This window comes from Nicotiana tabacum, chromosome 7, assembly GCF_000715075.1.
Source record: "Nicotiana tabacum cultivar K326 chromosome 7, ASM71507v2, whole genome shotgun sequence".
In the NCBI taxonomy this organism is placed as follows: Eukaryota; Viridiplantae; Streptophyta; class Magnoliopsida; order Solanales; family Solanaceae; genus Nicotiana; species Nicotiana tabacum.
In genome coordinates this window covers 20764488-20775072 of record NC_134086.1, presented here as the reverse complement: position 1 = coordinate 20775072, position 10585 = coordinate 20764488, and the positions used below count along the sequence as shown (strand labels likewise).

General features: G+C 37.5%; 1 non-coding gene across 1 annotated transcript; it reads left to right on the top strand.

Moving 5' to 3' along the window:
- The first annotated feature begins 1433 nt into the window (after positions 1-1433).
- LOC142162545 (small nucleolar RNA R71) lies at positions 1434-1540 on the top strand. Its single transcript, XR_012693794.1, has one exon. It is a non-coding gene; the product is annotated as a small nucleolar RNA R71 (small nucleolar RNA).
- Positions 1541-10585: the final 9045 nt, after the last annotated feature.

The window sequence follows — 10585 nt, the reverse complement described above, 5'->3', positions numbered from 1 at the left end:
TCATTTCAAGTACTATAAAATCTACAGGGAAAACAAACTTATCTACTCTTACGAGTACATTTTCAATTATTCCCTTAGGTTTCTTAGTACTTTGATCTGCAAACTGAAGAGAAACACTTGTGTCTTTTATTTCACCAAGATCTAACTTTTTAAAGATAGAAAATGACATTAAATTTATTGAAGCTCCAGAATCACAAAGTGCTTTTTCAAAATATACTCCTCCTAAGGTGCATGGAATTGTAAAACTGCCTGGATCACCAAGTTTTTGTGGTAACTAATTTTGAAGTATAGCACTGCATTTTTCCGTAAGCATTACCATAGAAACTTCTTCTAATTTTCTTTTACTTGACAAAATTTCCTTTAAAAATTTGGCATATGAAGGCATTTGTAACAAAGCATCAGTAAAAGGAATATTGATGTGAATTTATTTTAAAATCTCCAAAAATTTTGCAAAATGTTTGTCAAATTTTTCTCTTTTCATTTTTTGTGGAAAGGGAATAGTCATAGGGAGATGAGTCAATTTTTCAATAATTTTTTCTTCTTTTTTCTTGACTTCATTCTTTTCAGATGGTTCAGAGGGTATTTCAATATTCTTACCATTGTTTACCTGTTGTCTGACTGGTCTGCATAGGGTTCATCAAGCTCCGTACCTGACCGTAAGGTGATGACCTTAAGGTGCTCTTTTGGGTTTTTCTCTGTATTGCTTGGTAAGGGACCTTGAATCTTTTTTGAAACAAGAGCTGCCAATTGGCTCAATTGTATTTCCAGATTTTTGAATTATGAATTTTGGCTCTCCATCTTTTCATCAGTGACCTTAATATACTTATACAGAAGATCATCAAGACTTGAATGAGCTTGTTGAGGCCTTTGCTGATAGGACCCTGTTTGTTGATAAGGTCTAAAGTTTGATTGACCATGATTTGGATTCTGGTATCCGGGTGACCCTGTATTTGTTGCTTCTGGAAGCTTTGAGAGTTCTCTGCACCATTTGGATTGTTCTGTTGAAATCCTGGATGTTTCTATGCCATTGAACTTCCAAAAGGATACTGCTTGTAACCGATGACATTGGCATGTTCATCATTGTGATTGGTTGCTTGGCATTCATGGTTCTGATGATTTCCTCCACACATGTCACAAGCCTCAGATTGGCTTGGTTGTTGTGTATTCACCTGAAAAGTTTCAAACTTTTGTGCCAAAGAAACAATTTGTTGTGTTAGTGTATTTAAAGCATCAACCTGATTTACTGTAGCGGCCTTCTTGATAATTATACGTTCAGATGGCCATTGGATGACATTCTCAGAAATTTCATTCAACAATTGCAACGCTTCCTCTGTTGTTTTCCCATTACTGAACCTCCTGCAGCTGCATCTATCACATTTCTAGAAGAGGGTTTTAGCCCGTGATAAAAAATATATAATTGCATATGTTTGGGAATATCGTGGTGTGGACATTTTCTTAACATTGCTTTTAACCTTTCCCAAGCTTGATAAAATGACTCTGTGTCAGTCTGCAAGAAATTAGATATGTCTTATCTTAACTTTGTGGTTTTAGCAGGGGAAAAATATTTGTTTAAAAATTTCTGAGTCATTTGATCCCATGTGGTAATGGAACCTTGTGGTAAACTTTGCAACCAAGTTTTGGCATCTCCTTTTAAAGAGAAAGGAAATAGCCTTAACTTGATAGCTTCAAGAGGTCTCTATTATACTTAGCTGTTTCAACAAGTTCCAAAAAGTCAATTAAATGACTGTGTGGATCTTCACTTGCGTCTCTAGTGAATATGCAAGACTGTTGAATTGCTTGAATCAGGCCAGTCCTGATTTCACAGTTGTTGGCTTCCACTGGAGGTTTTCTGACACTAGATTCACAGTTGAAGCGGTCAGGTCTAGCATAATCCCTTAGGATTCTGTTTGCTGGCCTTGGCGCCACTTCATCAAATTGATCCTTTATTTGGACGGGTGGTGGTACTTCGCCTGGGTTGATATTTTCTACTTCCTGATTCTCCATACCTTCACAAGCTATGCTTTGGAAAGATAGTGCTTTTCCTTTCCTACGCAATCGAAGAGATCTTTCAATTTCAGGATCGTAATTGACCAACTCTTTTATAGAAGAGCGGGTCATAAACTACTCAAAATTTAAAAAAACAAACAAACTGAACTTAACTCCTAAAGTGGTAGTAGTAGTAGTACTTAGAAGAAAATAATTAAAAGAAAATGATGAATAACAAGGACAACAAAGATGACAAAAATAATAAGCGATCAAATAAAAATAGTAGTATGATAATGTTGTTGTTGTTGTTGTTGTTGTTGTTGTTGTTATTATTATTATTATTATTATTAGTAGTAGTAATATATGATAATAATAATTATATTAGTACTAATTAGCAATAGATGTTATGAAAAAAATGGTAAACAAAATCAGTTAGTAGTAACAGTAACTAACGATGAAAAATAATAATATAATACTAATATAGAATATAGTTACAAGTAGTACTAGTATTAATAATAGTGACTACTATGCTATAATGATGATAAGAAGGATAAATGATAATAACACTTGTATAAGATGTTAGTACTTGTAATAGTAAAAGTAATAGTAGTAATATTTAGTAAATATTGATAGCAAAGATAATAATACTAATAGTAAGTTCCCAAATTAGTAACAGAATATTTAGTCTGAAGTAGACTTGTGCCAATCCCCGGCAACGACACCAAAATTTTGACGAGGCCAATGTATATAAGATCTTGCTACTCGTACTCTGTCAAATTCTAGTATAGTTTATGATATCGTCCCACAGAGATTGGAGAATCTAGCTACAAACATATAATATTCTTACTACTATTTGAGAGAATCAAATTGATGAAATTTTGTTTGTTGAAAATTTAAATTGCTAAGTTGAAATAAAATAACTTTCGGAAGATTTATATTTAAAAAGAGTTGGGAATCATTGAATTCACTCGATAGCGTGATAATAATAAAATCTTAGCTTCTACATATATTTCTCTTAGGAATAACTGTTTATTGCTAATACAATTATATTTTGCTCATTAAGAAATAATCAATTAACAACACTCCGCGAGGTTATGTAAACCAATTGATTCATTACTTGTGATGATTAAACCGAAATAATTTTCTTGCCTGAATTGTGCTAAAAGATAGCAAAAACCTCTTGCGATTACTTTTTACTAAAAATCAATAATCTTGCTAACTGCAACTCCTCCGCGAGAATTAGAATGGAAGTAAGCAAGATTACAGACTTGGAATGGTAGCTTAAAAAGAATTACTCTCGCTCTATTATTTTACCCAATAGTTATCGTTTAATAATTTTGCTTCGTGAGAATTACAAAATTGACATACAACTAACTTTGGAGAATAAATAGATAGAAGTGATATTAATTAATTAAAACTAATATTCCAGCACAATATAGAAATATAATTAGAAAGTTTCAAGTCAAGCATATAGTAAAATTGAGATTAATATTATAACGCTATCGAGCTTCATCAACTATCCCAACAAAAGAGGTTACCCCATTATGGAGTATTTAAATCTCACAAAGAAAGAAATTCTTAAAATACTATCAACACTCTTAGAAAATTCAAAGACTACAAGTTAAAATGAAATAGATAAAGAGAGATGTAAAGACAAAAGCTAGAGAAAAGTTGCTAATTAGGCACGTATGATATTCCTCCTTTCAATACAAACATCCTATTTATAGAAATCAAATCTCATAAGGTGCCACGATGCCTCGTGGTTCTTTTGCCATGATGCGTCGTGCTTCTATTGCCATGATGCCTCGTGGTTCTTTTGCCATGATGCCTCGTGCTTCTCTTTTTATTCCTTTATTTGCTTTATCATGATATTTTTATTTCCTGCAAAATACTATTAGAAAATACAGATAATTGACATATATATATATATATATATATATATATATATATATATATATATATATATATATATATATAATTTAAAATAATTTATTTTTAAGTATATAATATATGAATATTATATAGTCATCAGTAGCCTTTGAAGGATCGGTGCCTCCTACTCTCCGAGTTATTAACAGGTGAGTAACTTCGTCCTCGACCTCATCTCTCTCTTCGTCCTTAGCACGAAGACGTGTAACATTTTTCGGAGTCAAGGCCACCGTATCGGCCCTAGGTTTTCGAAGCTTGGCTATTTTTGGCTTCGGGGGCTCCGCTGGCGACCCTTTCCTTCTTTTCTTGTCCTTGGCAGATTTTTGGGACTCTCCCTCGCCAGGTGGGGGCGGCCTCATCAAAAAAACATCTTCGAGGCCTACATAAGCGTAAAGTTAAGTGTATTACTGAGGAGTATTTCACCAAGGGATTTAACTATGCAAATAATAAGGACTCACCGTGGTTTTTGGCCTCCCATCGGTCTTTGGCCAAATCACGCCAGACACGCTCAGAATATGTGAAAGTGGAAGCTAGTTGTCGGACCCATCCCTGGAGGTCCGCAATCGCACCTGAATACCAATCAACGGCTGCATCATCAAAAGGGAGTTAGTTCAAAGGGAAGGGAAAATGTCTAAGTAATGAAACATGCTCGATAGGTCTGTACTTACGCTTCGTATTCCATTCCTCGAGGAACGACATCTTTTCAGCGGGAATCAGGTCGGAGGACCTAACTTGAATAAAGCAGCTCATCCACCCACGGTCTTTATCCTCAACGATTCTAGTGAAGAAAGAATTCTGAGATCGACGTTGCAATTTTATCAGACCACCTCGATAAAGAAGAGGGCTGTATAATCTGATCAGATAGTCAAGGGTAAAAGACATCTCCTTGACTTTGCTCGAAACGTACCTAATTAGGTGAACAATCCGCCAGAAGGAAGGATAAATTTGGCCGAGTGTCACTTGGTATTATCGACAAAAATTGAGGAACACTGGGTCTAGAAAGGGCAAAGAAAGATCTATGAGACCTAAGGTAAATGTGTATGTGTATACGCTTAGGTACCTTGCTTTGTGAGTGGTTATATACTCATCAGGTGAAGGGATTTTCACGTTCACTTCATATCCCCAACGACAATCTGCCTTCACTTATTTGAGGTCTGTTGTTAAGCTAATATACCGAGACATGGGTTCACATCGTCCTGGAACCGAAGCAGGCTTGTCGACCTTGAAATCAGAAGATGTATCACAAAGCCCAGGGGTACACTCCTCAATACAAGGAGGTACCACCATTTTGTTCTTTGATGGGCGTGAAGACAAATAGGCTTTCTCTTTTTGTGGAACTATCTTAGAATTTTTTGCCATTTTTGTTGTGAAAATTCAGAAGAAGGAGAAAGGACTGGTTAATAAATGGGCACAAGGAAAGAATAAGTGCAAAAAGGATTTGATGGTATTGTAAAAGTAAAAGTTTGAAGAATGAAGGATTGAAGTATTTATAGAGGCTGTCTAAGCATGTTGGAGAAGCTAAATGGACAACCAATTATCGCGCCCCCTTTTTCCCTTCGTGGAGAGAGGTCTGGGTTTCGATATTTACGAGGTGTAATAATTCATTTTCTTTTGGGAATTGGGTATTTGAAGAGTCGCCACCTAACGAGTTATGGTGCATTAGGGCACCTACAGTGATTAACTCTTGGATTGGTTTGCATTACCAGAGATTTAGGGTAAGGGCTCGAAATTACCTCGAGGGGAAGGTGTTAGGCACCCCTTTTGGTTCACAACTGTGGGTCCCGGCCGAACTTATATTCGCAAATTATTCCATTACAAATAAACAGTTGAATCAAATAGGTTTCAAGTAAAGCACGTTGGATAACTCAAACAATAAGATAAAGATTTTTTGAACAAGTTGTATAAAACAAACTTTTAAACAAAAAAACGAATTTTGGAAAGGAGGAGTCCTAGGTTGGTTAGCCTATAGGATCTCTCCACACAATGTCCGGTAAACACTGCTCGATAAGGGGCTACATGTGACATTAGCGCGTAGTCATCATATCTCATATCTACCTTTCCCATCCCCTTAGTGGTCATTTAAAATGAGTGTTTGGTTAGAGATCTCTATTGCGTGTTGTTACCCGTCCCTTCTTAATGGTCATGGAGGGATTTAGGACCTCTACCTATAGGTGGTTCAAGACAGACCCCTAAGGTTTTAAGGTAAAAATAATAAGGCGACAAGCAAGAAAAATTAGGACTCTTAGCAAATAAGAACAAAAGGGAGCAATTAGAGGCTCAAAGTTTCCTCCTCAAACAAGGCAGATGAATAACACAACTCAAATACAAATAAGGGCATTTTGTTTAAACAGTATCCTAAGGCATGATGTCTAAGTGAACATACAGAAACAAGGGAAATTTTATAAACTCAGAGGTAATGACCATATCAGTAGCCTACTGATTTTAAAGCTCGTTAGAACAACATTAAGTCACATAAACAATTTCAGAATCGTAAGTTTTGAAAATGCCCTACAGGCTTGCCTATACGCGAAACACTGATGACTACATTTTATATAGTGAAACAAGTCAGGCTTTGAAACGAACTCTTTAATCCCTATAGGCATGCTGTCTAGTAACAGATTAAGGCAGTATTAAAGAACTCGTTTCAAGGAAATACAAACCACTTCAATTAAATCAATTTAGAAGTGAGCCAAACGTTAACTGGATTTATTTATTTAAAACCAAACTAGTTTAGATCTATAGGCAGAATCTGATGTTGTTCCCTATAGGCATGATATATAATTTCAATACTGATTTTAAAGACTTACAGGCATGATGACACATGGAAACATACATAAACATTTGTTATAACAGAAGTCGGATTTGGATTATATCCTATAGGCATATCATCTACTTGTGAAACTGATTTAAGACCCATTAAAAATGATTTCTATTATGGAATCAATTGAGACCTATAAGCATGATTTCTAACATGACAAGATACAAAAGTCCTATAGGCATGATCTCTACTTACAAAGGCAAACACAACAAATTGTAAAGTCCTATAGGCATGGTTTCTACCCTTATTACCCCACAAACATGTAGCTACCCACCCTTTCACTAATTACCCCAATATTCATTTACATGTTATTACAGACCATATGAATGAATTAGATAAGTAAATAAGAAAATAAGAAGTTATTCTTGTCACGACCCGGATTTTCCACCATCGGGTGTCGTGATGGCGCCTACTATCGGAGCTAGGCAAACCAAATATTTAAAACACCTTTCCTGCTTTCTTTCAAACAATATAATAAACGAGACAAAATTTAAGCGGAAGACTTTAAATCTAAAGCAACTGAAAACCAAAAGTGTGGAAGTTTAATACACATCACTACCCAAGGTCTGGTGCCACTAGCTCACAGACTACTACAGAATACTACAAACAATGTCTGGAAGGAAATACATCATGTTTGTCTGATACAAGATGAACAAACGAAAAACATGGAAAGGGACTTCGGCCTGCGAACGCCAGCTAGGCTACCTCGAGAGTCCCTGGACTGAAGACAGCTCCCAGAAATCCTACTGCTATGGTCCGTAAGCTGCTCCCTGATCTGTGCACAAAAATTTGCACATAGTGTAGCATCAGCACAACAGACCCCATATGCTGGTAAGTGCCTGGCCTAACCCCGGCGAAGTAGTGACGAGGCTAGACAGTACCTACCACATTTAACCTATACAGATATATACAACAAGTGCAAGAAAACAATAACAAGATAATACAAAGTAAAACTGGGAGGGGACATGCTATCGGGGAGTAACAGATAAAAATGAAATATCGAAAATAAGCAGAAGAGACTCCGGTTCCCATGATATATATATATATATATATATATATATATATATATATATATATATATATATATATATATATATATATATATATATATATATAAGTGGACGGCGTGCCACACGATCCCATAATATCATATATAAGTGGACGGCGTGCCACACGATCCCATAATATCATATATTAAGTGGACGGCGTGCTACACGATCCCATAATATCATATATAAGTGGACGGCGTGCCACACGATCCCATAATATCATATATAAGTGGACGGCGTGCCACACAATCCCATAATATCATATATAAGTGGACGGCGTGCCACACGATCCCATAATATAGTTCATAATATCTGACTTCATATAGTAGACCCCTTCAGGGAAGCATAACAACTCAATACCTTTAACCCGGCAAGGGTACAACTAACAGCCCAAAATATCCCGACAAGGGAGAATATATATATCAGTCTACACATCCTGGCAAGGGAGTATTCACAACACATTCTCCTTTTTAAATCCATTCTTCCTCAACTAACACATTCATGTTCGAGCTAACGCTCCAAAAGTACACCAATCGCAATTTTACCTCAACCGTTCATATTATGTGAAACTCATCAAATAAACAAGGAGCTTGTGTCACATTATTCGAATTAAAAGCAATCAAGACTCACGGTCGTGCTAGACTCCGGTGCATAGATAACCGTCACCATGCCTATACACTGTACTCCAAATTAGCAAGTAGCAAATATCATCCTAATCATATTCCCTCAAGCCAAAATTAGAACAAACACTTACCTCGAATGCTCCAAACTCAACTCACACTTCTAGTATAGCTTTACCTCTTGATTCCACCACCAATCCGCTCGAATCTAGTCATAAGTTACTTAATCACATTAATAATTACTAAATGAATCATCCCCAATGTATGAAAAATAGATTTTTCAAGGTTTTTCCCAAAAAGGTCAAAAATACCCTCGGACCCACATGGTTGAAACTTGAGGTTCGGACCAAAACCCGGTTACCCATTCCCCCATGAATCCAAATATATGATTTGTTTTTAAATCGGATCCCAAATTGAGGTCCAACCTCTCAATTTGTAGAAAACCTAGGTTCTACCCAAAACACCCAATTTCCCCCATGAAAATCTTTGTTTTGAAGTTGAAATCATGTTAAAAGATGTTAAGAAGTGAAGAAAATGAGTTAGAAATCACTTACCAATCGTTTTGAAGAAGAAAAGTTGTTTGGAAAATCGCCTCTTAGGTTTTGGGTTTTTGAAAAGTGGAAAAAATGACTGAAAATCCCGAATTTATATATATGCTGGGGGCTGGTGCGGACCGCGCAGAAATGCACTGCGGCCGCGTGGCTGCCAGCACGGACCGCGCGGAAATGTATCGCGGCCGCACCGAGGGAGGGAAAAAGTGGGCTCTCTCTGAACCCACCCAGCTCGGACCGCACTGATTTGGTGCGCGGCCGCGCTGGTCGACCCTCTGAACCCCACCACGCGGACCGCACAGAAAATCACCGCGGCCGCGTGGCTGCCAGCGCGGACCGCGCGGAAATGGCCGCGGCCGCGCTGGGCCTGCAACATCTGAACCTGTATATTTTTTTTCTAAGTCCAAGACCTCCCGGGCCCCATTCAAAACTCACCCGAGCCCTCGGGGCTCCAAACCAAACATGCACACAACCTTAAAAACATCTTACGGACTTACTCGTGCGATCAAATCGCCAAAATAACATCATATACATAGGATCAAGCCTCAAACACATGATTTTCTTTCAACTTTCACAAAAACTCAACTTCCCCATTTTAAGTCCGAAACATATCATATGACGTCCGTTTTTAGCCAAACTTTACAGATAGTGCTTAGAACATATTCAAGACTCGTACCGGGTGTCGGAACCAAAATACGAGCCCGATACCACAGTTTTCTGATCAATTTTCTTCTTCATTTTCCTTAATTAATTTCAGAAAACAATTTCACACAAAAATTCATTTCTCGGGCTTGGGACCTCGGAATTTGATTCCGGGCACACGCCCAAGTCCCATATTTTCCTACGGACCCTCCGGGACCGTCAAATCACAGGTCCGGGACCGTCAAATCACAGGTCCGGGTCCGTTTACCCAAAATGTTGACCGAAGTAAACATTATGCATATTAATACAAAAATTCATCAAATGTTTCACATAATTCATATATTCTAACATAAAAACTTTCCGGCTACGCGCCCGAACTGTGCACGCCAATCGAGGCAACTAAAAGCGAGGTTTTCAAGGCCTCGGGAGCACGGAACGAGGAAGAATTACGGTGATGACCCCTTGGGTCGTCACAATTCTATAGGGAGCCTACAGATAGGCCCAGATTTCCAAAGCCTCCAATAGCCTCAAATGCCTCAATTCCATAGACAATGTCATAGTCTAGGTGCACCAAAGTTCCCTAAGGATCTCAAGGATTTCGGGCAGTGCTTATACCTATACTTGCTAACCAAAATTGAATAAGTGCAGTGTGGAAGGGCCAGCCTTAGTATGCTAGAGTTCAGAGGGTTATTAAGAGGATCCCAAGGTAGTACACATACTGGAGGGGGACAGAACTTATTGACTTAAGAGTAGAGTGAAAGTGCTTACAAGTTGAAAGGTTTTAATGGGATAATTGTATAAAAAGGAAGTTTGTTTGAAAAAATTTAGTAAACAACAGAGACAGTTTGAAAAGAGAGTGGAGTAGTAAACAACAGTCCAAACACAACACCCTTAAGACAGGTTAATACACAGCCAGAAGTCACATAACCAAAGCAAATTCAGTAGTCACAAATAGGGGTCAAGGGATTTGGGGATACATAAAACACATGA